A 13,919-nucleotide genomic window follows, 5' to 3' on the forward strand; every position below is an offset into this window, starting at 1 on the left:
AAACCATATCCAGTAACATCTGTGATCAGTTTGTATCATGTGGAGAAATACAATAGGAAAAGAAGTTATGTTCTACACAACATGTCTATATGTGGGTGTATGTGTCCCCCTTTAATGTATTTTTTGGATATATATAACACATCAATGCATGAATGCATACATATTTCACAAATAAAATATATGTCTATATCTTTCAGATGTACTTGTTCATATATATACATACATGCATATATATTCTTTCACACATATATGTCTATAGTATGAGTATTTCATGTACATATATGTGTCTATGTAGAGACATATATGTGTCTACATCTGTGCACATACATATATATGCGTATAACAGACACATATAGGAAGATAGAAGAAATTATAAAATAAAAACAAGAAAGCAAAAACTTCTATTCTTACCAGTCAAACTTTAAAAAATAAGCCTTTTCTAAAGATGTTATGAGAGATCTCTACGAGTACAACATTTAGAGGGTAAAGATGACATTAAAATGATTACTATAGACTTGCCAGGTGCAGTGGTTCACACCTGTAATCCCAGCACTTTGGGAGGCCGGGGTGGGTGAATCATGAGGTCAGGAGATCGAGAACAGCCTGGCCAACATGGTGAAACCCAGTTTCTACTAAAACAACAAAAATTAGCCAGGCCTGGTAGTGCGTGCCTGTAGTCCCACCTACTCGGGAGGCTGAGGTAGCAGAATCCCTTGAACCCAGGAGGTTATCTGATATCTTGCCACTGCACTCCAGCCTGATATCTGATATCTTGTTGATATATTGCCACTGCACTCCAGCCTGGCGACAGAGCGAGACTGCATCTCAAAAAAAAAAAAAAAAAAGATTAGATTGAATCACTTGCAGTAGCTGATGTTCAAATACATTTGCAAATTATTCAAGCTAAGGATTCTAGCCGTACGTTTCTTTCAGAATAGTTACAGAGAAATCATATTTTTAACACAAAAAAATAGTAATATTATCAAAAGTATTACTTTCATATCTTAACCATCAGCTGAACATGCATAATCTACCATGATGTTTCCTTTCAGTTTAATAATGCAACGGGCTAATGTCAATCTTCTTCTGCAATCCTTGGCTTGCTAAGTGATTTCTGGGTTGCACACAGCTATCAAAAAGTTGATTGTAGTTAACTAACTATAGATTGAAAAATGAGCAATGAGTAGTGGCATGCAGTTGTCACTGATGATTGGAAAACTTGGTAAAAGTATCAGTGATTCAGAATCATAATTTTGTGATGGTTTGTTCATATTTCTGATTTAGGTTTCAGAAAATAATTAAAATGCCATGGAACGTTTCAATATGACTCTCCGTGAGGTGAAAGATTGTAGGGGGGCGTTCATTAGTCATAGGTCAAAGATAAAACACATATCTGATGGTTTGGAAATTGCCTTGTTATATATTTATACACAAGACTTTAGATGAAACAATAGATATCATATATTAAAACATCTTATTAAATAAAACTTTATTTAACTATAATAACACAGGAATGCCTTCTAATAACTATTTTCTGAGAAAATTGTATATCTGCTAGAACCTGGACAAAAAATAACCCAATTGGTGCTGAGAGCATACATGTGTTTCTTATATAACATCTTCCCTAATTATACTCTTGTCTTTTCAATCCATCAGATATGATGTGTTGGTGAGCACAAAATTAAAACTAAAAAAAGATGGAAACTCAAACATTTTTTCAAGTCAATTATATGGCTTCAGTTTCATTTTCAGAGCCAATTTTTTGGAAAAAGCTTCATTCAAGAGATACTACAAATTGACGAGTACACGCAAAAGCATAGAAAAAAATAAAATCAATCATTTTAATATGCTCCAGAAATTTAGAAAAAAATATTTTAAAGCAGTACACTAAGCTTTTCTTATGAATCTTCAATTATAAGCACCAATGCTTCTCTTTTTTTTTTTTTTTTTTTGAGACGGAGTCTTGCTCTGTCGCCGGGGCTGGAGTGCAGTGGCCGGATCTCAGCTCACTGCAAGCTCCGCCTCCCGGGTTCACGCCATTCTCCTGCCTCAGCCTCCCGAGTAGCTGGGACTACAGACGCCCGCCACCTCGCCCGGCTAGTTTTTTTTTGTATTTTTTAGTAGAGACGGGGTTTCACAATGTCCGCCAGGATGGTCTCGATCTCCTGACCTCGTGATCCGCCCGCCTCGGCCTTCCAAAGTGCTGGGATTACAGGCTTGAGCCACCGCGCCCGGCCACCAATGCTTCTCTTTACAAAACTTCAAGCATTCAAGCATGAGCATCATTACCAACATGGAAATCTTCAAGTCTAGGAGTTAAATAATAAATATGTCCTCATCTTGATTAGTTACAATTAAGAAAGAAAAGAGGAAGAAAAAAAAAGACTTTATGGTTATACCACTATCATCATCAATACTCATTTCATAGGAAAGTGAGTCCCTTTATATAGTAAACTTAATTGTTATTCACCAGTCTGGTCATTCTTCAGGGTACCCCAATTTCCTGTTACTTGAAATTAGATAGGGGCATACGGAATTCTAGCTAATATATTATGAGGGAAGTGATGTGCGTCATTGCTGTGCTGAAATTCTAACTGATAGTGTGAGAGATTGTCTTTGAAGATAACCAGGCAATAAAACCTCTCTCGTTTATATGCACATACCACTCCTCTCATCCAGAAGTAGATGCTACCTATTTTCCTTCCCCTTGAATTTGAGTGGTCCTATGACTTTTTTCCAATACAACATAACAAAAGTGCAGCAAAAGTGAGCCTGTGTCTGTGTGACTCAGCTGCAAAAGCCTTAGGTATTTCCATTATTATATTCTGTTGTAAGCCAGATATCATCTAAGGACACTCAGGTCAGACTATTTAATGTTGAGCAATCGGGGATGGAGAGAGTTAATTTCAGCCCTCTAGTCATTCCTGCCGAGGCTTCAGACATGTAGGTGAGGTCATCTTAGACCTGCCAACCCATCCATTCACTAACTCAATGCACTTATGAACTGCAAGCATAAATGGACCATGGCAAAAGCAGCAGAAAACTGTAAAACGTAGAATGTGTTTTGCATCATAATTACCTGGAACATTATTAAAACATACATCACTCATCCCTACTTCCAGAATTTCAAATTCTTTAGGTCTGGAAAGAAGCCAGAAATTTTTGTTTTTAACATGTTACAACATCAGATGCCACTGATCCATAGATCACCCTTTAAGAGTCACTAACCCAACTTACATTGTTAAAATGTATTATTTCAAATGTGCAGAATAACTATAATAAGAGCAGTTAAAATGTTTTAAGAGCAGTTTAAGAGCAGTTAAAACACTTTAAAATGATAATAAACTTTGTTTCTGGCAAATAATGTCAAATTTTTAGATTTCCAGTGACTTTGTCAATAGCACTATAATACAAATATATTTTGTTAAAACAGTACATGTATGTACTACCCCAGGGGTATATTTTATCACAATTATATTTGTCTTTGTCTAAATGTTAACTTTTAACATGTGGCCTATATTAATTCTCTATTGCTGCATAATAAATTTTCCCTAAATTTAGTGGCTAAAAACAAATTGTAGTTATTATTTGATAGTTTCTGTGCATGAGAAATCTGGACACAACCTAGCTAGGTTCTCTGCTTCAGAGTCACTCACAAAGTTGCAAATAAGGTATCTTTCCAGGTTCTGCCATCATGTGAAGGCCTAAGGAAGGATAAACTTTGAATTTATCAACACATGATTACTCAGATGGTCATGGAAAAGATTCAGTTCCTTGTGACTGTAGGGCTGAAAGCCTCAGTTTCTTGCTGGCTATCAACTGGAAATTTCCAATAGTTTGTTGTTAGGTATAATACAAAAAGAACCAGTGTAAGAATATGAAAAAGATGGGCCAGACGCGGCGGCTGACACTTGTAATCCCAGCACTTTGGGAGGCCGAGGTGGGCGGATCACCTGAGGTCAGGAGTTCCAGACCAGCCTGACCAACATGGTGAAACCCTGTCTCTACTAAAAATACAAAATTAGCCGAGCGTGGTGTCAGGCGCCTATAATCCCAGTTACTCGAGAGGCTGAGGAAATTCTATGAAAAACATGAAGTACATTTTTCATTTGGAAGACATTGCAAAATGTCCAGTAAGGATGTTTTGTACAATATATCCTATAATTCAATGACATATAAAATCAGTATTTCTATATCTTTGTCAATATTGTGAATTTTACAAGTATTTTGTACTTCACAAAACTGATTACTAAAAATTTCCATCTCATTTAAGTTTAGTAAGTGTTTGTTTTATTAGTGTGTTTGGTCAGATTCCAACAGGGTTTAAGCTTATTATAATTCTTATTTTGCGAACTATCATATACTTACTTTCCTCTTTTCTTTTTTCTTCAGTAGGTTGTTGATCTTTACTACTTGATTCATAAGAATCTTTTAAAACATTTTATCTGAAATAGCTATTGCAATATTTTTCCAGTTTTTTTAATATTGTTCTGTGCTGTTTCAACCCATCTGCCAAACAGACATTTAAAAACTGTACGCAGTTAAATTGTTCAAAATAGCAGTGGTGCACTGAATACTTACTCCAAATTGCAGTTCTGCTATGGGAGTGTGCTAGATAAGGAGATGTACTTCCCACATCTCCTTCAGTGAAAGACTTGGCCATCCATGTAAATGTGGACAGGATGATCAGCAGGCAGCCTCCAGCCGTCTGCCAGCTTCTTCAGGTTCTGGCTCAGTTACAAAGCGTCATCTTGTCTATAGTCATTCTCTTCCCAGAGTAGCTCACAACCGGTGACTGAATGAGGCAGAAATATAAATGTCTATTTCTCCTGATACAGCATAACTCTGACATGCTCTAGAGCTACCTGCTGGGTAGTCTGAGGATTTGTCAAGCTCACCTTCAGTCCGACTTCTTTCTTTGCCCAACCTATACCCTATTCCTTTCATGGGTGTAATACACTCTTGCACTCTAAACTTTATAACAATGTCCACTTCACAAATACCCAACCTGTGATATGTGGCAGTTCTTAATCATAACAGCTTAGATTGTAGCCTCCAGCTATTTAAGCAGAAAGAAAATTATTGAACACCTACTGGAGGTTGTAATCTAAGTTATTATGATTAAGAACTGCCACATATCACAGATTGGGTTCTTGTGAAGTGGATATTGACACCAAGTTTGGAGTGCAAGAGTGTATTAGCCCATTTAAGCCATGTAGTTTGAGATACATTTTTAAGGCAGCCCTAGCAAATGAATACGACTGCCAATTGTCTTGATATGGGCTTTTCTTTTTGTCTTTCTTCCATTGTCGTCTGTCTGTCTCTTTCTCTGTCTCCCTCTGTGTCTCTGCCTCTTGCTTTCTCTCTCTATTTGGAATTAACCATATTTACTTTATTCACAGATGCATCCAATTTGTTAATTCTGAATAAAGTTCAGTGATTACTGTATTAAGCAGTTATCATTATTTTCTCTATTCCTTTTTGAAGTCTAATTAGAAGTGTGCATTCTGCTCCCCTCTCTAGCCTTTATTTCATTTAAAAAAATATTTGTCCATTTTTAATTCTCTGTGTACCACATTCTATGTAATGTCTTTAAATCTGTTTTCCATTTTTTAACGTGCTTTTTTGGCCAAATTTATTTTTATTTTTAGTACAAGTATATTTCATTTCAGGGCGTAAAGAGTGTCATTTTGTCAATTATTTTAATTGCCTTTTAGTTTTTCTTGTATATTTAATTCTTCCATTTATATTTTGAAACATCTTTAAATAGAACACATTAATTTTTGTAATATTCATCTGATACATTCTATTCACTTCTGTGGAGACAGTAGTTCTAGGATTGTTCAATCTCCCCTTTCCTTTGCACCATCTTCTCCACAATCATTATAAAATTTTGCTTTTTGTACTTGCTTTGTGAAAAGTAATGTGCAAAAGACAAAATCAGAATGGAAATGGGGGAAGAATGCTAGTGCAGAGAAGGCAGATCTCAGGAAGAAAGCGGATTCAACAGAAGAAATGAAATTCTTATTAAACCCTGCTGGAGGTTACAACCTAAGCTGTTACGGTTAAGAACTGCCGCCTATCACAGGTCAGTTTCCTGTGAAGTGCATATTGACACATTTCGAACAATGAATCAAATGAAATGAAATAAAGAGGAATGTTTAGAGCTAGCATGCTAGAAAAGCTATGCTAATCTCTCATTTCCCTATAAGTTTAGAAAAATTGACTTTAAGTATTATGAGTACCAAAAAATGAAATTGTAGCTGAACTATATACAATGAGAACAAGAAGCACAATATTTGTATAAAAGTCAACACAGACATGTGCAGAAAAGGAATGAAAAATATAACCTAACATTTCAAAATGAGTAAAATAGACGAAGAAAGACCTGATAGTTCAGATAGTGATGGAAGCAACATATGATGTAGTTTCCCTGCTCCCCTCACACACACACACACACACACACACACACAAAACTTAATTTTTTCAAACACTTTGATATGACTTTTAATTTGCAGCCATGCCACAGGAATTCACGCAGCAAAATCTAAACTCAGAATATTTAACTCTCTCAAGTAAAGCAGATTACAAGGAGGCTAAAAAAAATTGTAAGGAAAGAGAAAGATACACAGAGAGAAAGAAATAAAAATGGAAAAATATAGACTAAAGAAAATCCGGACATTCATCAACCAACGAAAATGACTGGGTGTGTTTCTATGTTGATTCAAATATGCTGTTGTTAATATTTGTGTAGTGACAATTCGAAATTAGAATGTTTACTGGATATTGGATAATATTAAGCAATTATTTACAGTATAATAAAAAGACAACACCTCTTTTTGGGTCATGTTGAAATTTTTTGTTTTTGTTTTTGTTTTTTGTTTTTGTTTTTGAGATGGAGTCTCGCTCTGTCGCCCAGGCTGAAGTGCAGTGGCGCGATCTCGGCTCACTGTAAGCTCTGCCTCCCGGGTTCATGCCATTCTCCTGCCTCAGCCTCCCGAGTAACTGGGACTACAGGTGCCCGCCACCACGTCAAGCTAATTTTTCGTATTTTTTTTTAGTAGAGACGGGGTTTCACCGTGTTAGCCAGGATGGTCTCGGTCTCCTGACATTGTGATCCACCCGCCTTGGCCTCCCAACGTGCTGGGATTACAGGCATGAGCCACTGCACCCGGCCATGCTAAAATTTTATCGTGCTCCACACCACTATAATACTGGAGGGGCAGCTAAAGGAGGATATTGACATAGAAAACTTTTTTATGTGCTGGTAATTTTTAACACTGTTTATGGCTATGTTAGAAATACATTAAAAATAAAACAAATCTTAAAAACAAACAACACAAATAAAGTGAAGAGGAAAAGCCATTTATTGATTTTGAATGAGTACAACATTGATTTCTTCCCATATGCTTAATGATTTTAAAGGATGAAAGTCTGACATTTAAAAGTATATTTTTTTAATATTGATTCTGTTTTGTTTGGTTTTCCCCTTCATTTTTGTTCAAAGATGTGAATTCATCGCCTTCTATTGGGAAAGTAAATGTAAAGAATGCCAGCTATAAAAACCAATTATTCAAATAATCACTCTGAATATTTTCTATTTTACTTGGTGTCTTTCACTTTAGAAAAAGAGCCTTAGACTCAGGATCTGGAATCATCATCCACTTTCTCAGCATGTGAGTAGTTGAAGTCATTTAACATCTCTGAAACTTTTACCTTATCTGTAAAATAGGGATAAAAATACTTGCTTTCTTCAGCTTACAAATATGCTTAATATATATTTTGTACTTTATGAGGGACAATTTAATATCAAGGTATAATTATGTCTAGTATAAAAAAAGTAGACATGTGGTACCAATAGTATAGTTCCTGGAAATAAATGGAACAGTTAGAAACCTGTAAGTAACTAAAATTAGACTGGATGATTGACTGGAAAAAGATATACAGGGAGCAGGAAGCAAGGGAGATGCAACGGTTCATTTCAAATTGACACGTTTATAACTTTTCAAATAGAACTGATATTGAAGAACATTACATTCATTTATAGAACTAAAAATAAAAACTAAAATAAAGTATTAATATAGATAATATGCAAAATATTAAAATTGATTTTAAATTAATCTGATATTTGCTTCAATAATATTAATGCAATTTATGTTCAGAATTAATGTTTAAATTACTATTCAAACTAATGTAATTATGATAATTTTGAACAAATGATGTTAAGTTACAATCTGTTATAGTGTTTGCCACAGTACTTCACTGTAATTGTATCAGTAAAATAGACCTGTGTTTTCAGTCGGATTATAGTATATATAATGTAATCATTAACACTACCAGTTATTCAACAGAACAAATATAATATGCAACATATAATCTCTTCAGAATTTCATGATTTTTTACTTTATTATTCAGTTTAACCTGCATATATTTGCTTCAAAGTTTCAATATTTAGAATTAGAGATCATCCATAAATCCAAAATAATTAAATTTAGATATTTAAGCAGCATTTACAATGAAATTATAATGCCATTATAATATTTAAATAAAATAATCAGTTTAAAATGTGGAGTTGACAAATCTGAATGTAAGGCATTTTCAGAAAGGAGATCTTTAAAAATAAAGAGTACATGAGGATTAGCACAGGAGACTGTAAAAGTCTCTTAATGCATCACATTTTAAAACCTAATATGAGGAAAGTATTGCCATTTATTCTCTTAAATATAATAAAAATAAGTACAACTTCCAACTTGTCTGCAGAAAATTTGGAGGTTTTGTAACTTAAATCTGAATGTATAAAATTGCAGAAAATAAATGTTTATCAAAGGTTTCCCAACTAAGATATGAGGTGTTTCTCTAACATACTCACAGACTTCCGTAGTCTTTGGTTACCATTATACTTCACCAATGTGGAAATTCCACACTATTTCTTATTCATAGTTACTTAGACAAGATAACTTTTCCTATTTGATAAATAAGTTTCCAATATTTAGAAAATTTTTTCTTTTGATTTGACTTCTTTTTCTACCAATGATAAAATAAAATTTTTAAAAGTCAGGTTAAAAATATTTTTCTGTACTATGTCTTAAACAAAAATTCTTCAGTTTGTCATTAAAAGAAAAAAAAGATTGTTTGATTTAATCATTGGGCAGGTAATGTTACATTCAGGAGTGTCTTTTCCTCTGCTAGAAGGTGTAACCAACTCTGAAACGTGAGCTCTGAAAGTATGCTAGAAAGCTCTTTTGTCTGAATAAAACATCAGTGAGCACCTTTGTCAGCTCATGCTTAGGAAAACCTTTTCTTTGATTATTTTCCCGTAGTCTACAATTCTGCCAGCGAAGTAATCTCCACTCTCTAGTTGCTATGACAGATACAAGCTTTGTTAAGCACATTTGTGCTAGTGTACTGCAGCCTACAATTACAAAGTGGAATTGAAGAATAAGTCAGAGGAAAAATCACAATCAAAACTTATTTTCTAAAAGGTAATTAGAGCCAAAACATGACTACATTCCAGATTTCCTAATATCCTATTCCGAATTAGAATGTTTTTAAATGTCAAAGTTTCACTCAAATGTTTTCCCAGTTACACCATTTCTTGATACACCTTCGCTAACACTCTTTAATGAGATATGAAGAATTCTTTGAAGATCAGGATTAAAGCATTCAATTAAAGGAGGAAAAAATTTTTTGAAGTTTTGCACATATCTTTCATCTTATCTACTATCTTTCATTGCTAGGTCTATGCTTGAGTATAAGAAAATGTTTTTGCTCATTAACAGGAGGTTGTCCTTTAATGAGTACTAATGATTCCACTTTGGAACTAATAGGAAGTCCTGAATGTATAAACTTATTGACATTAAAAATCAGCAATACTAATACTAACATCAAAGTAATGATATTGTTTAGTATATAATTAAGCAAAATGTAAACAAATTGCCATTCCAGTTATTATTTCATCAAGGTAATTTTTTAAAGTAAGAAAACAACTTAATTTCATGTGTATTTAACAACTTCGTTGAGGTAAGTTTTACATATAAGTAATTTTTGCAATGATTTGAATATATCTAGATCTAGCTACATTTATATATTTATAGAGAGATATAGATATAAGCATCATTTTTTCAATTAATGAGGATATTTAAATGGTTAAATGTAGAAAATAATTGCTCAAAATAAAGATTTATGCATTTACTCATTAATAAATTTTAATTAAACTGAGCATAATCTATTTAGTGCTAGGCATTGCAACATAGCTTAGAGCATAAAAGAACAAATAAATATTAATAGATAGCTTGAGGATAAAATATTCCATTCCAAAAAAAGAGAGAGGAAAACTTTCCCAGCACAATGCTTATAGTTAAAAACTAAAAGAGATATAAAAATTGGTGAATAGACACATATGTAGATAGATTGGTAAATATGTAGAGATGTAAATATAGACATTTATAGAAATACAGATAAATAAAAATGTAAGTACGTAATAGAAAGAGAGTTGTATAGAGATAGTCATACACATACAGGTTCTTACATCCTATAACAATCCTATTCCATTCTTTTTAAACAGCTTTGTTGAGATATAATTTCTGTATTGTACAATTTCTGTATATAAAGTATATATTAATGGTTGACAGTTTATTAATGCATATGTGAAATTATTCCAGTAATCAATTTTAAAACATTTCTATCATTCAAAAACAAACCCAAAACCCTGTAACATTTAGCTATCACCCCCTTCAAAACACTTCTGCCTAGATCTAAGCATTAATTTACTTTTTGTGTATATAGATTTCCCAATTCTGAACTTTTATATGAATGGAATAATACAGTATGAAAAACTTTTGTTACTAGCTTATTTCACCTAGTGTGATGATTTCAAGGTTCATCCATGTTATAGCATGTATCAGCACTTCATTTTTTATCATTGAATTATATTTCATTAAATGTATACATCACATTTTGTTTGTCTATTTCTCCATTGACAGTCATTTAGTTTGCTTCCACATTAAAACAAAATTGTGGGTATATGGTAGGTGTTTTTATCTCCACATTAAAAACTGTTGTGGTTTATAGTAGGTATACATATTTATGGAGTCTAGGAGATATTTTGATACAGGCATGCAGTATGTCATGAAAAATTGGGTATCCATCTGTTCAATCATTTATTCTTTGTGTTACAAACAATCTAATTATACTCTTAGTTATTTCTAAACCTACAATAAAAATATAGAATGCTTCATGAATTGCCTGTCATCCTTGCACAGGGGCCATACTAATCTTCTGTGTATCATTACAATTTTGTGTCTGTGTGTGTTTCTAAAGTGAGCAATTTCTACATTTTTGCTATTATGGATAATGCTATTATAAAATGTGCATGCAAGATTCTGTGTATGTAAACATGTGCTTTTTCTCGGGTATACATCTAGAAGTAAAATTGATGGATCATAATGGAACTCTATATTTAATAATATTAAGAACTGTTAAAGTGTTTTCTAAAGCAGCTCTATCATTTTCAAATTCCTTTTAGCAGAATAGAAGAGTTTCATTTTTCCACATTATTGCCAACACTTGTTGTTATCTTACTTTTTGATTCTAGTAATCTGAGTGTGAATTGCTATCAAACTGTGAGTCTGATTTGCACTTCCCTGATGCATAATGACTTGGAGAATCTTTTTGAGTACTTATGTTGTTGAGAAAAAGTCTGGCTGCCTGATGCACATAGAAGCAAATACCATGGCACTAGGTTTTGAGAACGTAAACAGAAAAAAAAAAAAAAAAGCAAAGCAAAACAGAACAAAACAAAAATGCTTTGTTGTGTGTCCACCAACGGTGAGATAAAAGGTCAGTTCAAAACTGTCTCCCTACCCCTTTCGCCCTGTAAAGTTCCCCGATAGGCACAGTTGTCTCTTCATGCCCCTTCATGGGTTGCATTTGCAAATTTGGGCGGGGAGGCGGGGGCGTGATACGACACAGACAATGGAAATTTAGGCTGTGATGTCAGCAAGTTCGTTTGGCACATACCACAGTTGTCCACATTGGTTCTAACTGGTATCAGCCAGTTTTGTTACCTTATAAGCAAAGAGAGTATCAGCAAGCTGTTTCTTTTCATATTTGCTCTTCCTGTAAGCTCAACACTTTCTATTATTCACTGTTTTCTTTAGTTCCTTGGAGCATGGCTACACCTACTGACCATCTGTATATATCCTTTGAAGAGACGTCTATTCAGATCCTTTGTCTGTTTTTTAATTGCGTTGTTTTTATTTTTGAGTTTTATGATTATCTACATATATATTTATGCATACACATATCATGATTTCCTTTTCAAACATGTGATTTATAATTTTTTTCCCATTCTCTGGGCTGACTTTTCACTTTCTTGATGATGTCCTGTTTCTAATTTTGATTAACTCCAGTTTATTGATTTTTGTGTGTGTGAGTGGCTACTGCTTTTGGTGTCATATTTAAGAATCCTTTGCCAATCAAAGGTCCAAAAGATGGGACCTTATGTTTTATTCTACGAATTTTGTAATTTTTGGTTTTACATTTAGGTGTTTAATACATTTTGAGTTAATTTCTTTATATGGTCTAATGCAAGAGTTAAACATTTTTTGTTTGTTTCTTTAGGTCTCTTGCAATTCTACACGAACCAGCTTGTCAATTTCCACAGAAAAGTTAGCTAAGATTCTCACAGGAATTGCAGTAAATCTGGAGGTCAGTTTGAGTAGCACTGCCATCTTAATAATGTTAGGTCTTCTCATCCACGAACATGGGTATTTTTTCATTTATTTAGATTTTCTTTAGTTTTTTTGAACAATGCTTTGCAGTTTTTAGAGTAGACACTTTGTTTTTCTGTTAAATTTATTCCTGGGTATATAAATTTTTGATGCCATTATAACTGAAACTCTTAAAAATACATTTAAAAATATTCACTGCAAGAGCATAGAAATGTAACTGATTTTTTTGATATTGATACTGGATCCTACAACCATGCTAAACTCATTACTTTTAGTTTTTTAGTAATTCCATATGATTTTTATACATATAATCACATGATCTGTTAATATAGTTTCAATTCTTCCTCTCTCATCTACCTTTCTTTTTGTTCTTGACTAACTAGAATCTCTAGTACAATGCTAAATAAAATAGCAAGAATGTACATCCTTGCCTTTTTCTTGACTGTAAGTGGGAAGCATCCTATCTTTTTCAAGTAAGTATGATGTTAGCTGTAGAGTTTTCATAATTCCCTTCATCAGCTTCAGGGAGTGGAGAAGTTCCTTCATATTGTTATTTTATTATTATTATTATTATTTTATTTTTTTTTTTTTGAGGCGGAGTCTCGCTCTGCCGCCCAGGCTGGAGTGCAGTGGCCGGATCTCAGCTCACTGCAAGCTCCGCCTCCTGCGTTCACGCCATTCTCCTGCCTCAGCCTCCCAAGTAGCTGGGACTACAGGCGCCTGCCACCTCGCCCGGCTAGTTTTTTGTACTTTTTAGTAGAGACGGGGTTTCACCATGTTAACCAGGATGGTCTCGATCTGCTGACCTCGTGATCCACCCGTCTCGGCCTCCCAAAGTGCTGGGATTACAGGCTTGAGCCACCGCGCCCGGCCTTATTATTTTTTTTTTTTTTGAGTCGGAGTCTCGCTCTGTCGCCCAGGCTGGAGTGCAATGGCACGATCTCGGCTCACTGCAAGCTCCGCCTACCAGTTCACACCATTCTCCTGCCTCAGCCTCCTGAGTAGCTGGAACTACAGGCGCCCGCCACCACGCCCAGCTAATTCACACTGTTATTTTTCAGTGCTTTTGTAATTGAAGGTTCCTGGCTTTTGTCAAATGTTTTTTCTGCATTTATTGTGATTATAGCATGATTTTCATTTATTATTTTAGTAAATTGTATTTCAATAATTAATTTTTAGATGGACAAT

At 34.1% G+C, this 13,919-nt stretch overlaps 1 pseudogene; it reads right to left on the bottom strand.

Annotated features, from left to right (window-relative positions):
* Window positions 1-11,217: 11,217 nt before the first annotated feature.
* Window positions 11,218-11,302, bottom strand: LOC117066195 (annotated as a pseudogene).
* Window positions 11,303-13,919: the final 2,617 nt, after the last annotated feature.

Source organism: Trachypithecus francoisi, unplaced genomic scaffold (genome assembly GCF_009764315.1).
Source record: "Trachypithecus francoisi isolate TF-2019V2 unplaced genomic scaffold, Tfra_2.0 Lachesis_group2, whole genome shotgun sequence".
NCBI classification, from domain to species: Eukaryota; Metazoa; Chordata; class Mammalia; order Primates; family Cercopithecidae; genus Trachypithecus; species Trachypithecus francoisi.